This window comes from Schistocerca piceifrons, chromosome 4 (genome assembly GCF_021461385.2).
Source record: "Schistocerca piceifrons isolate TAMUIC-IGC-003096 chromosome 4, iqSchPice1.1, whole genome shotgun sequence".
NCBI lineage: Eukaryota > Metazoa > Arthropoda > Insecta > Orthoptera > Acrididae > Schistocerca > Schistocerca piceifrons.
In genome coordinates, this window is record NC_060141.1 from 476350898 (window position 1) to 476371560 (window position 20663).

Here is a 20663-nt window from a genome sequence, read left to right on the forward strand (position 1 = left end):
CAAGAATGGTCTGTACGGACAGGTTTTAATTTCTCCCCAGAGAAAATAGTATGTATTAATTTCAATCGTGATCATTCTTTTTTCACATTTCCGGAACTAAGGCTGTGAGATACTGTTTAACATTTTAAGGAGACGGTATGGTTTTTAGGCCTCTTATTTGATAGCAAACTTACTTGGCTGCCTCATCTCAAGGAACTCAAAACACGAGCCCTTAAAGCGCTGGATATTATGAAGTGTTCGAATGAGAGGAACTGGGATTCAGATAGATCCTGCTAGCTGCAGTTCTATAAACGTTTCGTGCGATCGCGTCTTGATTAAGGTTGTGCGGTCTATGGCTCTGCGCGACCAACATTTTTAAAGACGCTGGACTCTGTACACCACGAGGCCATCAGACTGGCCAGAGGAGGCTATAGGACGAGCCCTATACCGAGCTTATGTGCAGAGGCAGGGGTGCTGCCATTAGCTGATCCGCGGCGGTTCCTTGCAGCTAAACAGCTGCTTTCCGACTTCGCTGGCTTTCCCTGCAGCTATTAATATCTGCGAAACCTTAGAAGGACTCTATAGCAATCGACCACAAGGGACGAAACCGTTCGGTATACGGGCAAAGTAGCTATTATTGGATCTGGGAGCTGTGACGTCTCGTTTTGTCTCGGCCCGATGGTGATGGTTGGCCCAGTCGAGATGACGTGAAACTGCGTCCGTCGATCACGACAACGCCAATCTGTAACTGTTATAAAAACAAACTCCTCGCGCGGTTTGATTATTTTTCAGATACTGTCTCTCAAAACTGATATCAACGTCTCGATGGAGCACCACGCCGGAGTGTGTGCGCCGCCCTTGCTTGCAATTAAAGCAATAGTGTTCGATGTCTATCGATCTTCTCCACTTATAGCGACTGTACCACTAGATAACGCGATGATCCCCTTGATCTGAAGTGATAACCGGAAGTCCTTTGGGTGTTCGCGACAGACTTTTCAGTTTACGCGAACTTGCTGACTGTAGTTCTTACGGCCGGTTTGAAATGGGTATTCAAACGTTGAAAATATGTCTTGAATCATCAATCCGTTACCCAAGCCGATGTCACATCATGATTATTGCGAGGATATTGAGTTGTTAATTATTATTCCGTCGTCAAGGCGTCGCTACGACGTAATTCCAGAGCTAACATACCCTTGAGCAGTGTTCAGAATCCGTCGTATTTCGGTGTAAACTTATTGCTGTTTACAGTTAAATTGTCACTAAATCACTTTTCACTTTTATGTTATCCGAAGAATCAGTTAATTCCACAAATGCACTTTAAATGTCCATTAAATGATGTATGGGACACGAAGAAATAAAGTTAAATTAAAGTTTATTGTTCTTCTTAATTATTTGTCCCTACACTGAGCACGCACACTATTTTTTTTTTTGTTCAGGAAATTGCGTCTGTTAGCATCAGCAATTCTGACTTTGACGATAGCTTCTGACAACACGGCGCAATTGTAAGTTTGATTGCGTTTAGCTGTTGTCTACTCAAGTCTAATAATTGAGTTTATGTCGGCGATCAGTCTCTTCTGTGTCCTTTGATGCTCGTGACCATTAAGTATCACGAAGGCTAAGTCCCATCACAAATCAGCAATCACAAGAGTTATTTTTCTGTCACATATATCAACTATCCCGTCATCTGTCTAAACGATAAAGATGATTTTACTTCAGTCCGACTTCTGACAGTCCCAGTGCAAAACCATGGCGTCGGTATTTTGTGATAGGCATGGTGCTATGTTGGTCGACTTCATGCAACGAGGAACCACTGTCAACGCAGAAGAATACTGTCAAACCCTGAGAAAGCTGCACAGAGCGATTCAAAACAGAAGATGCGGCTTGCTGACAAAGGGAATTGTCCTTTTCCATGACAATGCAAGACCTCACACTGCAGGTCAGACCCGTGATTTATTGTACAGTTTTGGCTGGGAAGGTTTAGACCACCCACCCTACAGTCCTGATCTTGCGCCGAGCGATTACCATCTGTTCCTTCACCTCAAACAACACCTCAGTGGCAACCGTTACAATGATGACGACGCGAAAACGGCAGTGAACTCTTGGTCGGAGCAGGCGGCAAGTTTTTATGAAGATGGTATTTTAAAATTGGTTGAGAGGTATGATACGTGTTTCAACAAACCTGGCAACTACGTCGAAAAATAGAGTGAAGTATGTAGTTTTTGAAAGTAATCTTTTGTTGTGTGCTTATGTTCAAACGGACCTTACATAAAAAAACCCGCCTCGTATACACTGAAATTCGGGTGAGCTAATCTTTGTCAGTAACAGTAAATCAAAAATGTCGTTTTGCTACGAAATAACTTGTTCCCACCTCCCACACAACTCTCGTAACTTACGAATATTTTCAAAAACAAATGTATTTATGGAAAGATTGTTTTTGAACGAGGATAGGCCTTCTTTTGCTAAAATTTCTAAAAGAGCACAATTTAAGTTTTGACCTACGATTGACAATGATAGTATGAATTTATCACGGCACTCACAAATGTCTGAAATTTTACAATATACCATTATACACACGAGTACCGACCCAATTAATGAAACAGTGTGCAGAACCGACCCAAACAGTAAAATATTACGCTCTAGAATTTCAAAAGGCACACTAATCTGACACAGGCGATCTCCACACTAATCCGGCACACGCGGTCTCACACAGAAGAAAATTCGGAAGTCGGCCTTTATATGTATGTAAACGTGAAAATTGCGCGGATTTTTTACTTAGTTGATACTTTGATAATTTCTACACTGGTGCCCCGAAGATGGACACTGCAACCTCACTTTATCTCAGTCGAAATTGAGAAAATTGTGCGTTACCGACAAAGCACCTCTTGTGCTTGGAGCATCTAACATCGTTGGTCAGTAGAATCTAGGTGGCCATCACTTACTACGATCTCACCAATCCCGTGAAAAGTACCGAGGCATATTGTACATATAGCAGATGAACAGAGTACTTTTGTCTGTAGGCACAATGTCTACCAACTTTCGTAATATACTGTGTGATGAAAAGTATCCGGATACCGCTATAAAACGCGGAACTGACAGCTAGATATCACGATATGAAGACCTGCCAGTACAAAACTAAGCGGTGTGTATTCGGGTCCCGCTCCAGGGACTTCGCCGGCCCATGCGAACGTTTCAAGGGCCGCCTCTCCCCATCCCCCTTCGCACCACCGCATCCTTATACTTTCAGACATAGCCCTTACTCATTCATCGATGACGTCTCAATTTCACATACCACATTTACGCGTACCTCTTTCTGGAGTGCTTACGTCTTTACGACCAGTGCCAAATATGGGGCACCAGCCAATGAACTAGAAGTGAAACATTTACAGTGTAATAAATTTTGAGTCACAGCTCCAAATTTATTACGTCAAACAAAGTTAAGTTATGTTACTCCCAGAGTACACTGCTAAAATCTGCTCACCTTCTCCCGCTACCTGAGCAGAAGGGAGCATTCGAGGCGGAGGGAGAAACGCCATCTTCACATTATACATCAGAACGAAGGAAGCCGCGGCGCGAGTGCTACCCATGCTATCCAAGTGTGGCGAACTAACGTATTAGTAGGCGATCATAGGCGAACACAGTATGCGCAACACACGGAACGACGAACGCGCAGAGGTCGCCACGCGCAGTGGAAACGTGGCTCATAGTAATACAATTATGAGAAAACATTCCGACCACCTTGTAACACCATAGCTTAGACACTACATAACTTTTGTTGATACATTTTGCTTTCTGTTTTGTTCAACATTCTATCGTTGAGCTTCTGTAAATGTTGTTTGATTGAATCGATAACACAATATTGTATACTCCTTTCTTTGTCAAAACTTTGATGTCATGTTTTGATCCTATGCAATGTAGTGTATCTATTATTTGAAGTCTTTGCTTCATTTGGAGGGAACAAAACTTATCGTATATTATTGTAATTTATGTGTGAATAATTTTGTGTAGAAATGTCAATATGTGCAAATTTTCTGTTTTATTTAATATGTTTGGTTGCTGTTATGTAAACTGCTGACCTTCACTTAGGGTTCTGAGTTATTTTGTATGCAAAACGTGGTGTGGTGCCCCTACGGAACGGAACTTAGTAGCGCGCGCAAAATGTGGTGGGCTTGGATAGAAAGGTGAAACCAAGAGTTAGTCGGGGACGAGCTACCAAACTATCAACTGCTCATACAGTGTGTTTCAAAAATGACCGGTATATTTGAAACGGCAATAAAAACTAAACGAGCAGCGATAGACATACATCGTTTGTTGCAATATGCTTGGGACAACAGTACATTTTCAGGCAAACAAACTTTCGAAATTACAGTAGTTACAATTTTCAACAACAGATGGCGCTGCGGTCTGGGAAACTCTATAGTACGATATTTTCCACATATCCACCATGCGTAGCAATAATATGGCGTAGTCTCTGAATGAAATTACCCGAAACCTTTGACAACGTGACTGGCGGAATGGCTTCACATGCAGATGAGATGTACTGCTTCAGCTGTTCAATTGTTTCTGGATTCTGGCGGTACACCTGGTCTTTCAAGTGTCCCCACAGAAAGAAGTCACAGGGGTTCATGTCTGGCGAATAGGGAGGCCAATCCACGCCGCCTCCTGTATGTTTCGGATAGCCCAAAGCAATTACACGATCATCGAAATATTCATTCAGGAAATTAAAGACGTCGGCCGTGCGATGTGGCCGGGCACCATCTTGCATAAACCACGAGGTGTTCGCAGTGTCGTCTAAGGCAGTTTGTACCGCCACAAATTCACGAAGAATGTCCAGATAGCGTGATGCAGTAATCGTTTCGGATCTGAAAAATGGGCCAATGATTCCTTTGGAAGAAATGGCGGCCCAGACCAGTACTTTTTGAGGATGCAGGAACGATGGGACTGCAACATGGGGCTTTTCGGTTCCCCATATGCGCCAGTTCTGTTTATTGACGAAGTCGTCCAGGTAAAAATAAGCTTCATCAGTAAACCAAATGCTGCCCACATGCATATCGCCGTCATCAATCCTGTGCACTATATCGTTAGCGAATGTCTCTCGTGCAGCAATGGTAGCAGCGCTGAGGGGTTGCCGCGTTTGAATTTTGTATGGATAGAGGTGTAAACTCTGGCGCATGAGACGATACGTGGACGTTGGCGTCATTTGGACCGCAGCTGCAACACGGCGAACGGAAACCTGAGGCCGCTGTTGGATCACCTGCTGCACTAGCTGCGCATTGCCCTCTGTGGTTGCCATACGCGGTCGCCCTACCTTTCCAGCACGTTCATCCGTCACGTTCCCAGTCCGTTGAAATTTTTCAAACAGATCCTTTATTGTATCGCTTTTCGGTCCTTTGGTTACATTAAACCTCCGTTGAAAACTTCGTCTTGTTGCAACAACACTGTGTTCTAGATGGTGGAATTCCAACACCAGAAAAATCCTCTGTTCTAAGGAATAAACCATGTTGTCTACAGCACACTTGCACGTTGTGAACAGCACACGCTTACAGCAGAAAGACGACGTACAGAATGGCGCACCCACAGACTGCGTTGTCTTCTATATCTTTCACATCACTTGCAGCGCCATCTGTTGTTGAAAATTGTAACTACTGTAATTTCGAAAGTTTGTCCGCCTGAAAATGTACTGTTGTCCCAAGCATATTGCAACAAATGGTGTATTTCTATCGCTGCTCGTTTAGTTTTTATTGCCGTTTCAAATATACCAGTCATTTTTTAAACACCCTGTATAAAAGTTGTGTGTTGTGCTGGTTCCGAGAGAGAGGCTTTTCCTGGCGCTTTCCAATGCCTCGGAAGGATGGATAAAGAGCTGGAACTATTCTGGAATTGGTATGTATCACCGCCACCAAGAAATGACAGAGTCCAACAATTCTACCTGCAAATCCACCTACCGACATGCAGTCGGCATCACATTGTGCAATCACTGGAAAGGAACCAAGGAATTATAAAAATGTACAGTGAAGGATCAGCTCATGTGGATGATTTATTTGTTTTGAATAATAAGGTAACCAAAAGACTATTTATGAAAACTTACCTTGATTTATCCTCTGTCACATATCCACTTAGGATCCTTCCCATGCTAAAGTGATTACCGAGTGTCCTTATTGAAAGAACATTAAAGCTCAGTGTTTTACTAATTAATGTCACTTGAAGATAGTAAGAAGAAACTAAGTTAAAGTTAATGTAGCAGAACTGAGTAATATAGTAAATGATGCTTGCTGAAAATAATTTTTCTATTAAAACTGCTTATTAATATTTTGTTGCCAACTTCTAAAGTGAATGTTCTCAAAACTGTGGCTTATAGAGTTTGGCAAATTAAATGATCACAGTGCAATCTGTTGAAAATCACCCAAAGGTGAGCTATTGTCTTATAACCACATCAAGTTGTGTTCTACTGCAGTAAAAGTTGAGAACTATTACTATTGAAAGTTACATGTTCATTCTTGTTAAGGGTTGTTTCTTTAGCGTATTGAAAGTGTGTTTAGTTTGCTCTACTACAGTGGTCAATATTAAGGGCCCCCCTCCATTGAAAGTAGTTAAAACGCCCAAAGTTACTTAATTATAGAAAGTTTCTATTACTCTTGCTATTCAAGTGAAATTCTGTAAAATATTGGGTTCCTCTTGTGTATTAAAAGTGCATATTAATGGTGTAACAGGATCCACAGTTTGTCTATTATGCTCATGCTAGATAACAATTAATAGAAAGACCACTATCTATGAAAACAGTAATTTCTTTATTCAAAATACAGAGAGAAGTAATTTGTTAGTGAACTCCATTTAATTTTCGTTCTAAGTAGAAAGGTGTTTATTGGTGAGAGACTTAATCTATGCATAATAATTAATTTTGCTGTGAACCATATCCATATTTCATGTCAGACAGTAATATGTTTGAAAAAGTAATATTGAACCTATGTCCAATTTATGATTCTAAAGTGCACTGCAATAGTAATATTATTGAAACCACTCAGTTTGACCAAGCCTTGAAAGCAAAAAGTGAATGTCATTATCTCTTGTACTTACGTTAATAGCCTTGTTCTTCTATAACTGTTAACACTTTCGCTTCCTTTAACGGTAACATCTGCTAGTGACAGAGTTCATTGCACTCTCGTGTGACAAAGTATAGGCTGTGTTTGCCCATTGAAGTTACTTATTTTCAGTTTTTTGAACAGGAATGTTACTCATTCTTATGCCTAATAAGGCTGGCGACCGTTTTTTATTATCATTTGGACACTGTGGATAGGTAAATTATTGTTTGTTACGGTTTAAATATTTACGTAATTCTGACTTTCGCTTCCGATTAGCCACCTCCGTTAGGTATATCACGGTCAACACAACCAAATTCCTTTCAGAGGGTAACACTGCTCTGTTTTTTTTTATACTACAATTGCTTTAATAAAAATGATTTCATTTATACGAACTACCACCAGCTTTGAGGTTATGGTATAAATGTGGCAGGCAGTAGTGTTATAACCTGCTTAATAGCGTTGTCCGTCTTTGGAACAAAATCATCAGGGATCTGACAATTCATTGGCAGGTTTGAGGCGGTATGTGGCACTAGATGTCTGCACACAGGTCATGTAATTCGCATGAATAAAGGGCCGCTGATTTGCGTACTCGGTGAACGCGCCCAATAGCGACCCAGATGGGTTCCATAGGATTTATATCAGGCGAATGTGGTCGCCGAGACATCTACGTGAGTTCACTATAATGTTTCTCAAACCACTGTAGCACGGTTCTGGCTCCGAGACGCAGACAATTATACGGCTGAAAGATTAAATAGCCGTCGGGGAAGACATCAAGCGTGGAGGGATGCAAGTAGTTCGCGGCTGTTAGCGTGTCTTCGATTACTACCACATGCGCCATGCATGCGCAGGAGAATGTCTCCCGTAGCATAATGCTGCATCCACCAAGATCTGCACCTTTCGATCCGCCGTTCACCTCGAAGACGACCTTTGTGGAGACGACCATCGACCTAGTGTAGCAAAAATGTGATTCAACCGAAGAGCCGACGCCGGCCAGAGTGGCCGAGCGGTTCTAGGCGCTACAGTCTGGAACCGCGCGACCGCTACGGTCGCAGGTTCGAATCCTGCCTCGGGCATGGATGTGTGTGATGTCCTTAGGTTAGTTAGGTTTAAGTAGTTCTAAGTTCTAGGGGACTGGTGACCTCAGATATTAAGTCCCATAGTGCTCAGAGCCATTTGAACCATTTTTTAAAGAGCCGACACGTTTCCATTGATAGACGGTCGAATCCCGATGGTCCCATTCCCACTGCAGTCGTAATTGACGATATCGTTGGGTTAACAGATGAACACATGGGGGTGGTCTGCTGTGGAGCTCCATGTTCGACAAAGTACAGTGAACGCTGTACTCCGAAACAGTAGTGCGTGCACAATCATTGTGCTCTTTCGGCAGAGATGCCGCAGACCACCATCTACCCCACTTTCCAGAGCAGACAAGCCTCCGAACGCCACGTTCTGTGAAGAGTCGTGGACGTCCAGCCATTTAGCAACTAGTGGTAGTTTCACTGTCCTCCTACACCTCTTTCTGTAGATGCTCACGACAGTAGCACGTGAACATTCGACCAGCTTCTCCGTTTTCGAGATACTCGTTCACGGTCCCTGCGTAATAACAATCTGTCAAAGTCGCTTAATGGATTTCCCCGTTTGCAACCATATCTTTGCCAGGGTGATCCACTTTCGCGTCTGTTCCGCTTATATGCTTTGGTTACCGCGTCGCGTGCCCGCAACACCATCAGGAGGCATCCAACGTCGCGTTGGGCAGTGGTCATAATGTTTTGGCTTATCAGTGTATGTGCTCACGGAAAGGAAGTTTTGGCTTTTTTACAATGTAGGGACTGATTCCTGAGCCGACTAAGAAACATAGGGACCTGTCAGCTAAGAAAGAAAAAATACAAAGTAAGTAAATAAAAGTGTCAACGTTTTATAGTTTTTAATGTAGGCTACTTATCCACTGTTACAAAACCAGTACTCGATCTATCACACTATCCCTGGTTTCATTCCTCATTTCCGTGACAGAAATTGCATTTGCATATTTGATTCAGCACTGTATGCTCGTCATCGGCTAAAATAAAATAAAATATCTTTACGAGGTGGCAGCTGGCAACTGGGAGAGGAACTGGCTACATCGCCGATGAAACGGGGTAGCAGTACACATGAGAGAACTGCAGCGCAAGATCTGGAATAGCCAGCACAGCTGAATACTGCATTGGCGGCGAAGTCGTCGACACTCCCGCTGCTCACAATGGAACGTCATACGACAGCGAACGACTTTCATATAAATGCATTATTTGCTGCAAAAAAGTGTTTAAACTGGCGGTGGCTGTTTAGTGTGTCCGTACTACTTAAGGGAAAACGGCTGTGGTCGAACGTCGAGAAGGCGTGCTGTGCTACCTGACACGCCACGGCCACTATTTACGCCTCAAAACAAGCAATTTTGAAATGACTTTCATCTATTGTAGCGCAATGTAACAATAAAATCCTAAATAAAGTTGTTGGAACGCATCAGTGTGGATAAGTCGAATCTCGGCCTTCAGTGCCATAGGATCATTTCATTTCACTGGATAAACATTTCGTTCTGTGCAGTTTAGTTGCTTCAGCTCCAAAATATGGTTTGATACGTTTTTTTCCTTATAACATTTATGTTTATATCTACTTCAGCACCGTGAAATAAAACTTAATGAGGGAAACTTAAAGGAAGACGTCACAGCGATGCTTAAAAAAATAATCAAGAAACGCATGGCAAGCAGAAGAGCAGTGTAAATGGTATTAATGCCATATCCAGTGTAGGAGTGGTGGGGGAAGGATACCATGCAGGGCTTAATCACAATGTCTGGATTCAAAAGACTATGGCAAGTGACCAACAGTGCACTTATTTATTACGAAGTGTTTTTCTCAGCGACGCTGCCATAGGTGTAACGTTGCTGTATGGGAACTGTTGATCCATCATATGCTAATATTTATTTATTTCTTATTAAGTTTTTCGCTTCTGTATGGGCTTTCAAGCAGACGTAGGTACATTTCACGTGTTGTGTAGCACATGGTAGAAAGTGAATTGGCAAACTGCCACTAGCAAAGCCTTGCTATTTTGAAAGACGCATCCAATGTGTCATCTGTTTCACAATACCGTTGATAATTTCCAGTAGGACACTAGGTTTTATGAAAGATTTGTATTTACAACTTACTGTAACACTTCTTCATTTATGCCAAACGTTTATTGTCTTGTTTAATTCATCCTTTTTGAACCTTATTAAAATTTAAGATTTTGCCACCACCAAAAAACTGCCTCACTGAGTGGAGGCAAGGTAAACCCCCACAACCACCACAGAACCCTCTCATCCAAGAGTCGGCCATAGCATACTGAATTGCCAGTAGAGAGACACTAACAGCAGAATAGTGGGCTAGCTGAGCTTGGTAACTTGGAACGTGTATTAGGCTTGAGCAGCAAATTCATCAATGGTATTTCAACCCTTCTAAATCTACGCAAGTCGACTGTTGTTGAACATATTATACACTGCCTTTTTATAGGCCTACCACGCACTTGGTGCAGCCACAATGGGTGTCCAGACCAGTACCTAACATAAAGGAAGAGAGCCAATGAAATTAATTTGATAAATCCAATCACAGATTCAGAATGCCTGAAAAATTCCGAGCTTATTGATAAAAATCTCAGATCAGACTTCTCAGTAATCAGAATACCGTAAAACTTAATCTATCACTTTATGCAATTAGAATAATTTTGCCCAGCCAACAAATACCACCGATGGATTGCCTACAGGGAGGACCATCGAGTGGAGGAGATGAAAGTACGAGGGCTGGTCAATAAGTAATGCAACACTTTTTTTCCGGAAGCAGTTTGGTTTTATTCACTATTCCAATACACCATTTTAGTCCCCACTCTTTTGGCTACAAAAGCTTATACTTCAACATTCATTCAATGCGATGACCTTACGTCACCTTACTGGAACAGCCTGTATGCCCGCATGCTACCACTTCACTGGCCGACGTCGGAGGCAACGTCTTGCTGCATCAACAACCTCCGCATCATCCACACAGAGCTCGCTGCGGAGTGCATCCTTCATTGAGCCAAACAAATAGAAGTCGGAATGTGTGAGATCCGCGCTCTAGGATGAATGAGGAAGAAAAGACCAATGAAGTTTTGTGAGCTCCTCATGTGTGCGCAGATTTCTATGAAGCCTTCCGTTCTTTGTTTCCGGTTCGAAGCGATGAACCTATGTTTCATCGCCTGTGACAATGTTCGACAAAAAAAATGCCACGATAATCCTCATAAAGTAATCAGCTGGGCCTTCGATGCTCTTTATCGTCCTCTCTTAAACGATAAGGAACCCAGCGGGCAAACACCTTTGAATACCAGAACTGTTGGGCGAGTGTGTCAGCACTATCAACACAGACATCCAGTTGTGCAGCGAGGTGCCTGATTGTGATCTGTCATTCACCTTGAATGAGAGTGTCTGCACGTTCCGACATTGCAGGAGCCACAGCTATATGCGGTTGGCCGGCATGCGGGGGATCGGACAGGTTTACATAATCTTGTGATGATGACGGACACCTCGCCCAACAACTCATGCTGCCGTTGTTCACTGCCATGTTTCCATAGACATTCTGCGAGAGCCTATGAATATCTGCAATGCTCTCGTTTTCCACCAAAAGAAACTCAACTTTTCAGTCGAAGTTGACCCAGTATAAAAGTATGTTGCCTTTCATATTGAATGCTCCTCGTAGTTTCCACATTCATCATTTAATTATTATAGCAAGTGCTCAAGATGGGGGAATTCTGTAAAAGTTCCAGGCCTTTACATTTGCATTTGAGTGAAACACACTGTGGCGGAGGCATACCAGTTCCTACTTCGTTCAAGGACATGGCGCCCAAAAACGTGTCCCAACTTGAAGAGTCAAAGAGACAGTGTCTCCACCTGAGTGACGCCATACCAATAGCTCTTTTCCACTCCCTGTCATGTTGGCTGCAGGAAACTACACTCCTGGAAATTGAAATAAGAACACCGTGAATTCATTGTCCCAGGAAGGGGAAACTTTATTGACACATTCCTGGGGTCAGATACATCACATGATCACACTGACAGAACCACAGGCACATAGACACAGGCAACAGAGCATGCACAATGTCGGCACTAGTACAGTGTATATCCACCTTTCGCAGCAATGCAGGCTGCTATTCTCCCATGGAGACGATCGTAGAGATGCTGGATGTAGTCCTGTGGAACGGCTTGCCATGCCATTTCCACCTGGCGCCTCAGTTGGACCAGCGTTCGTGCTGGACGTGCAGACCGCGTGAGACGACGCTTCATCCAGTCCCAAACATGCTCAATGGGGGACAGATCCGGAGATCTTGCTGGCCAGGGTAGTTGACTTACACCTTCTAGAGCACGTTGGGTGGCACGGGATACATGCGGACGTGCATTGTCCTGTTGGAACAGCAAGTTCCTTTGCCGGTCTAGGAATGGTAGAACGATGGGTTCGATGACGGTTTGGATGTACCGTGCACTATTCAGTGTCCCCTCGACGATCACCAGTGGTGTACGGCCAGTGTAGGAGATCGCTCCCCACACCATGATGCCGGGTGTTGGCCCTGTGTGCCTCGGTCGTATGCAGTCCCGATTGTGGCGCTCACCTGCACGGCGCCAAACACGCATACGACCATCATTGGCACCAAGGCAGAAGCGACTCTCATCGCTGAAGACGACACGTCTCCATTCGTCCCTCCATTCACGCCTGTCGCGACACCACTGGAGGCGGGCTGCACGATGTTGGGGCGTGAGCGGAAGACGGCCTAACGGTGTGCGGGACCGTAGCCCAGCTTCATGGAGACGGTTGCGAATGGTCCTCGCCGATACCCCAGGAGCAACAGTGTCCCTAATTTGCTGGGAAGTGGCGGTGCGGTCCCCTACGGCACTGCGTAGGATCCTACGGTCTTGGCGTGCATCCGTGCGTCGCTGCGGTCTGGTCCCAGGTCGACGGGCACGTGCACCTTCCGCCGACCACTGGCGACAACATCGATGTACTGTGGAGCCCTCACGCCCCACGTGTTGAGCAATTCGGCGGTACGTCCACCCGGCCTCCCGCATGCCCACTATACGCCCTCGCTCAAAGTCCGTCAACTGCACATACGGTTCACGTCCACGCTGTCGCGGCATGCTACCAGTGTTAAAGACTGCGATGGAGCTCCGTATGCCACGGCAAACTGGCTGACACTGACGGCGGCGGTGCACAAATGCTGCGCAGCTAGCGCCATTCGACGGCCAACACCGCGGTTCCTGGTGTGTCCGCTGTGCCGTGCGTGTGATCATTGCTTGTACAGCCCTCTCGCAGTGTCCGGAGCAAGTATGGTGGGTCTGACACACCGGTGTCAATGTGTTCTTTTTTCCATTTCCAGGAGTGTATTTGTTTGACTGCAGACACACAATACAGGGCGGTGCCTGAGTTTACTGATAGCATGGAGAGCCACTCTCCAGACCCAATCGGTTGCTACTAATGGATGTGTGCACACCACAGACAATGGGAGTGTGGAAGTTAGCGCATTAAGATAGGGAAGCATTGCTGCCCATCAGCTTGGGACCAGCCTTGTGCTAAGATCGTCCAGTTCAGTCAGCACATTTTGGGATAGGAAGTGCACACTAACTATGGTAGTCACTTTTGGGCAGGTACCATGTTTCTCATTACAAGACTCAGGTATCACGACTCCACTAATCACAACCTTGTAAACTATGTCGTTTGACCCCGCTTCTGTACACATAATACGGACCTCATGGCTAGCAATTCTCAGTTTGATGATTCTTTTCAAACACTCTGCACTCTCTCTGGAGACTGGACATATACTCTTTTAGATTTCTCTTTGTGTTTTGATGTGTTTTCAGTTTCTTTCCTTGTCGTATAGCGAGGTGGCATCCCGCCAAGTCACTGAGAATTGTGGCTGCATGCTATAAAACATTATGACAGGCTATCTCACAGCGTATATTTCTGGAATATTTGTTCAAATTTAATCGCATTTGCTAGCTATCACTGATCTGTAGCTTTCTCATTATCCCACTTTAGGGTCCCATATCTCAGTCAGTAGAAACAGAACCGTTATACAGAGTAGAACCGCATTCACTATGCTTAATGAAAACCGAATTTCAGAAACCCTTTTTTCACTGTCGTGTTTGCATGTTAAGGCCTGAAGCGAATTTTCTAGCCCTTTAAATATAGCGTCTGGAAAACAGCTGATCCAGTATCTGATCTAGTCAACACGATCGTTATTTCGCTTCACATAAATATTATTGGTAGACAGCTTCATGCTCAGTCTAATATTTCTGCCTCTCCTTCACTGAACAATAAGTCCATATTAACCAAATATTCTGAAAGCAAGACATAACTTGATAATACATGCACATGTGGATATTAAAAGCCGTAGATCGATAATAACACACTTTTGCAATCGAATGAACATTTATTTAAACACTGAACAAGGCAAATACAATATGGTTGTATGAACATAGCGCACAAAGAGAGCTAGGAAGAAGTAGAGTCAAAGATCTTCAGGTCCAAAGACATGACACTTCACCCCATATGCGCCACAGACATCCCTCCCCCTCCCCCCACCCCCCACTCCCCCACTGCCGTGGCATGGTGGGGAGAAGCCAGCTCACTTCAACAAAAAAATCATGGAGCCAGCACAGCAGATGAAGGCGGCGTCCAGCTTGCGAAGTGGGCGCCTCGGAAGCCACGCCGACAGGGTCACATGCTTCGGACTGCTGCGCAGGCAGTGGAGAGTCATTGGAGGCCACGTCGGCGGCGTCAGCTGGCGAGGCGTTGGCGATGGTAGGCCAGCTGGGGGCGTCAGAACATGGCACAGAGATGAACCACGCAGGTTTCGATCGGTTAACAGAAACCTTATTTGCTCGTCCATTGAGTAGTGTCACGAAAGTATTCACTCCACAGCGTAAGACGCGGTGTGGACCAGAGTAAGGAGGTTGCAGGGCCGCATGTATGATGTCGTCTCACAGCATCATGCCTTTGTCTAAAAACACCAGTAGCATGGAAGGAGAGTGAGGCAGGGGTGGGCGAAGGGGGCGACATGCACACACACACACACTCCTTCTACGAGGGCTGGAAGATCTATTGCGTCGGTCGCGGTGTGTCCTCAACGAATTCAGCTGGCAGGACGAGTAGTTCTCCATATAAGACCTCAGTCAGCAAAACATTCCCGTCCTTCTTGTGGGTGGAGCGGATGCCAAGTAAGACCCAAAGAAGTGCCTCAGACCATAGCCCACCGTGACACATGAGTGCACCTTTTAGAGTTCAGTGTCATCATTCGGACAGGCCATTCGCCTGTGGATTATAGGCCATCGTGTGGAATTTCGCTACTCCACACAGGCGGCAGCCAAATCTCGCCACCCACACAGGTAAGAAGGCACGAGCCATGGTCCCTGCTGTAATGTCGACCAGAGGGACGTCTCAACCCAATGGGTGACGCAGTCAGTCATAGACAATATGTATTTGTACCCCTCGGAATGGGGGGAGGACCAACCACGTCAATGTGCACGTGCCGCAGGTGACCCCTGGGGATATCAAACTGTCCTAAAGGAAACTGTGCGTGTCTGCTCACTTTACTATGTTAGCAAGGGACACATGTGTGTGTGCAGAAGCTGCAATAATGCCGCATGCCTGGCCAGCCAAAACGTTCAGTGACTAGTCTTGTCGTTGCCCGAGTTCCAGGATGGGCCAGATTGTGTAAAGCATCAAAGATCCCGAGCCAAAGGTACAGCTTCTGTACAGGAAGTTAAACTGTGGGCAACAAGTACTCTCATTGATAAGTTAGTCTAAGTCACACTGTTACACCTATAACTCTGTGTACTGTTACAGGTGTAACAGTATGACTCAATCTTATCAGTGAGAGTACTTATTGTCTACAGTTTGACTTTCTGTGCCTTTTGGCACCACATTGTGTGAAAAGTCTCTGTTAATAGCAAGGTGTGCAGTTTGAGAATGGGCTTGTCAACCCAAAACAGGTAACCACTGCAGCAAAAACTGTACATTCATGCAACTGAGGCGGACAAAATAAAAAATTATCAAATTTCCTCGATAGGGGCAGTTGTGGACCTAACATCCAGAGGTAGTATGCCTCAAATCAGCGTAGGAGGTCTAAATATGTAGTCACCAGAGCATCATGAATATAAGTGTTCATAGACAGTAACATTAGATTGTAGAGAAATGTAGAACTACAGGAGAGCACACGCTACCCTGCCGAATAACCTAACCTGGATATAGGATCACGTCATCTAGGAATGAGACGTCCTTGCCCTCGGATGACATATATAAAAAAAGTAGAATGACGTCAAAAACTTAAGGACGAAAGTAACTTTCGCATGATACATCACTGTTACATAACATAGCTCGGTGAAACCTTGACCATACACAGAAAGAATTCCTATAGTGTAGTGCAGAGGGTAACTGAAAGAAAGATGCAATAAGACAAACAGAAATTACAGGTCTATTCAAACACAATACTTATACTGCAGTTCCCGCAATTTCTGGTGTTCCCCTGGACATTTCAAAAGATGGGTCATGGTTCTTAAAAGGGTGAGTGATTTCCAAGGGCAGCAATGTACTCCCTTGCTGGCTGCAAGGTTGGTAAACAGTTCTTGTGTAGAGTGTTCCATTCCTCCACGAATGTGATTGACAACTGCTGGATGGTCACTGGTGCGTTTGAACGTGGTGCGTTACGTCCCCTTCGCATTCGAAGCATGCTCGATGCTTGGTGAGATTTAAGTAAGGGGAATTGGTAAGCCAAGTCCTTTCGCCGAGTATCCTCGTGTTCCAAACCCATAACACCTGAGCCACCAAAACGGTCATGGTCGCTAATGTTCCTCTGTGCATTACGTATTCCCACATCTCGCCATATGAGAATACGCCCAGAATCATTACTGAATCTTGTCTCGCCCAAGAAGAACACGTGACACCACTTCTACATGGTCCAGTTCCTCTGCTCCTGGCCCCATTGAAAATGTTGCCACCGATGTGTAGGTGTCAACGGAACATAACGTACTGGTCGTTGGGCAAAGATTTCACCTCTCATGAAGTGGCCGTACCACTGTGGAGCGTGAGATTGCGTGCCTTGAAGTTCTGCTAAATGTGGTGTAATTGTACCCGCTGTTTGAAGTGGGTCCCTTCTTACCTGTTGCACAATGTAGCGGTCATCTGCCGTTATAGTTGACCATGTTCAACCACTCCTCTCCTTTTCGTAGGATTGCGTGTGGTTCGGAACAATCCCCATGAACGTGAAACAACGCGGTGAGCAGTACTAAACTCCTGAGCTACACTCGTCACACTTCGTCCTTGTTCCAGTTTCCCAGAGATTTTTCCCCAAGTGAAGGCATCATCTCTAGGAAATGTTTTAATGAAGAACGCCACCACAGTGCAGACATTACTGCTCGCTGATTGACACTCACTGTCTTTTCCCGTTCCTTCGACTGCCTCATGTTGCAGGACCAGCCTCATTTGTCGCTATAGCCACGCTAACTTCACGCCGCATTCCAGCTTCCTGTGCACGACTGGGAGGCCTCTGGCAACTTCCCCTTCACTTTCACTCATTCCTACCGAATATTTAATATACGAAGGTCACTCCAAAAGAAATGCACACTATTTTTTTAAATCCATCTTTTATTCTACAGGTTTGAAAGTTTTACAGTGTGTAGAGACATCCTTTAGGAACAATATTTTCATTTCTCCACATAATTTCCATCCCTCTCAACTGCTTTACGCCATCTTGGAACCAGAGCCTGTATACCCGCACAGTAAAATTCTGGACTAGCCTGTTGGAGCCACTGTTTGGCAGCGTGCACAAGGGAGTCATCATCTTCAAACCTTGTTCCACGAAGAAACTCTTTCAGTTTCCCAAAGAGATGATAGTCACATGGAGCCAGGTCAGGACTGTAAGGCAGGTGTTTCAGTGTTGTCCATCCGAGTTTTGTGATCGCTTCCATGGTTTGTTTTGACTGACATGTGGCTGTGAATTGTCGTGCAATAGCAAAACATCTTGCTTTTGCCGATGTGGTCGAACACGACTCAGTCGAGCTTGAAGTTTCTTCAGTGTCGCCACATATGCATCAGAATTCATGGTGGTTCCACTTGGCATTATGTCCACAAGCAAGAGTCCTTCGGAATCGAAAAACACTGTAGTCATAACTTTTCCAGCAGAAGGTGTGGTTTTGACGCCTGGCACAAATCTTTTTTAACGACAACACTTTCAGTATTCTGCAAACACTTCCTTCCCCTATCCCAACGTAGCGTGACAATTCGTTCACTGTAATGCGTCTGTCAGCAGTCACCAATTCGTTAACTCTCTGCACATTGTCTGAAGTGTGTGCAGTACGAGGCCTGCCACTGCGAGGACAATTCTCAATGTTGCCGTGCCCGCTTTCATCACGTAACCTGCTTGCCCACCGACTAACTGTACTGCGATCGACAGCAGCATCTCCGCACACCTTTTTCAACCTCTTGTGGATGTTTCCCACTGTCTCGTTTTCACAGCACAAGAATTCTATGACAGCACGTTGCTTCTGACGAACGTCAAGTGTAGTAGCCATGTTGAAGACGTGCTGTGATGGCGCCACTCACGGGAAGAGGTTGAACTAAGTTTGAAAAGAAGCAGGAAGGATGTATCTACACACCGTAAAACTTTCACACATTCAGAATGGAAACTGTATTTTTACAAAAATAGTGTGCATTTCTTTTGGAGTGACCCTCGTGTAATGTTACGTTATCTCTCTCGTCCTAATGTTTCGTTGAGCAGTGTGTCAGATCGAGCGTTGACTGCCCTGGTGCGAAAGGCTTAGTTCCTTTCTAAGGTACTCCTTCCTGGACAGCATCGGTGGTGGCATTCTAGGATAGCATGCTGGACAGCGTCGGTGGTTTCGAGTTTCTAACCGCAGAAAAAGTTCGTATCCACATGGAGCACGCTCTCCTTCAGCATGAGAATGCCAGACCACACAAGAGTGCTGCGACATCTGTAACAATATGACGTCTTGGGTTCAATGTCTTCGACCATGCTCCATACTGTCCCGACTTGACCCCATCTGATTCTCGTGTGTTTCCAAAACTTAATGAAAACCTTCGAGAACTTCTCTGCGATAGTTATGAAGTGGTGCAAACAGAGGTGAGGTTGTGGCTACGTCAACAAAGTTAAACACTCTACAAACTGGTATCTCGTTGTGAGAAATGTGTTCGTCGCTAGGGTGACTATATTGGGAAATAAATATATAGACATGAAGAATAAAGATGTAGACTATTAATAAAGTTTGTTTTACTTAAAAAGCTTTAATAGTTTTCACATAAAAAATTCGGAGACATTACTTTTCAGCATACCATGGTACAAACCTAAACTCTGATCCTTCTTCCTAATTTCCTGCATTGTTAGTACAGAAATTGTTAATTTTAATAGTTTGAATTTTCTAATTAGTTTCAAGTTTACAAATGTTTAAATCTGCATCTTTGTTAAAATAATAAGAAATCAAAGAAAATTCGTATTACCGGTACGATATGTACATATTAACTCGTGAAAACACGACATATTCTGCATCTACATGGAACCTCTGCAAATCACATTTAAGTGCCTGGCAGAGGGTTCATCGAATCAACAGTCTTAGTGACTAAGAGAACGTCATTTGTAAATGGTAGGAAGTACAACAACAAACTAAATAAAAATACAGAACAGACAAATATGGCTAACATGCTTTTGTCGTAACAGTAATTTAGATTCTCAAAGCTGGCCATGGCCTTAATCAAGGAACCATCTGAAGTGGTTTAGGAAAACCTAAATCAGGATTACTTAAAATAGGGGAATCCCATTGGTGGGAGATGGGACCTTTATGGAGGATGCGTAAGACTTCCCTGAGAAACTTCTGCAGCTTACCTGAAACAACTTTTGCAGCACACGTTACTAAGGTTGTTTTTTTCCGTATGTCTCATTTCCATTTGACAACCCATTATATTTTATCATTGAATGCTTCTTTTTTCAACAGGTGGTTTCCTGTAATAGCAGTCCAGTAACTGTAGATTAGTGTAGTGCTTTTGAATAAACAAAGAAATTTAAGCGTCTGGGAGGACTTTCTAATAGCCACTGTTATCCATTTGTTTTCCTCATCTGCTGCTGTAGAAGTGGCTACTTTTGGACTTGTCTCCTCAAAAATTAATTTAATTTAATGTGCAGAATCTTTAGAACTAAGCATCTACATTGTTTTCCATATACGCGTCATCCCGGGTTTTAGTTGACAATTCTCTAGAAAAAGTATGTAAGTAACATATCGCAAGCCACTGTACAGCGCATACAGCTGGGTACTTCGTGCTAATATCAGTGATTTCCTTTAGTCTACTATAGGTGTTCTAACCATTGTACACTACAAGAAGGTTTATGAGCACGAAAAGGGCGCCTATAAGGCAGAGAGATATGATTGTCTGTATAGATATCACAATGATCCCGAAACCAACAAATTTATTTAAATCATTTCACCAATTGGAATAGCACATATTAACACGAGGAATTGCGTGTCATAACTGAAAGGCCTGTACCGTCAGTGAAGCGTTTGACCTCGACGATCGCCC

General features: G+C 44.2%; 1 protein-coding gene across 1 annotated transcript in view; it reads left to right on the forward strand.

Moving 5' to 3' along the window:
* LOC124794765 (glutamyl aminopeptidase-like) overlaps positions 1 to 20663 on the forward strand; it is a 278588-nt gene that overhangs the window by 78488 nt on the left and 179437 nt on the right. The window lies entirely within an intron of this gene.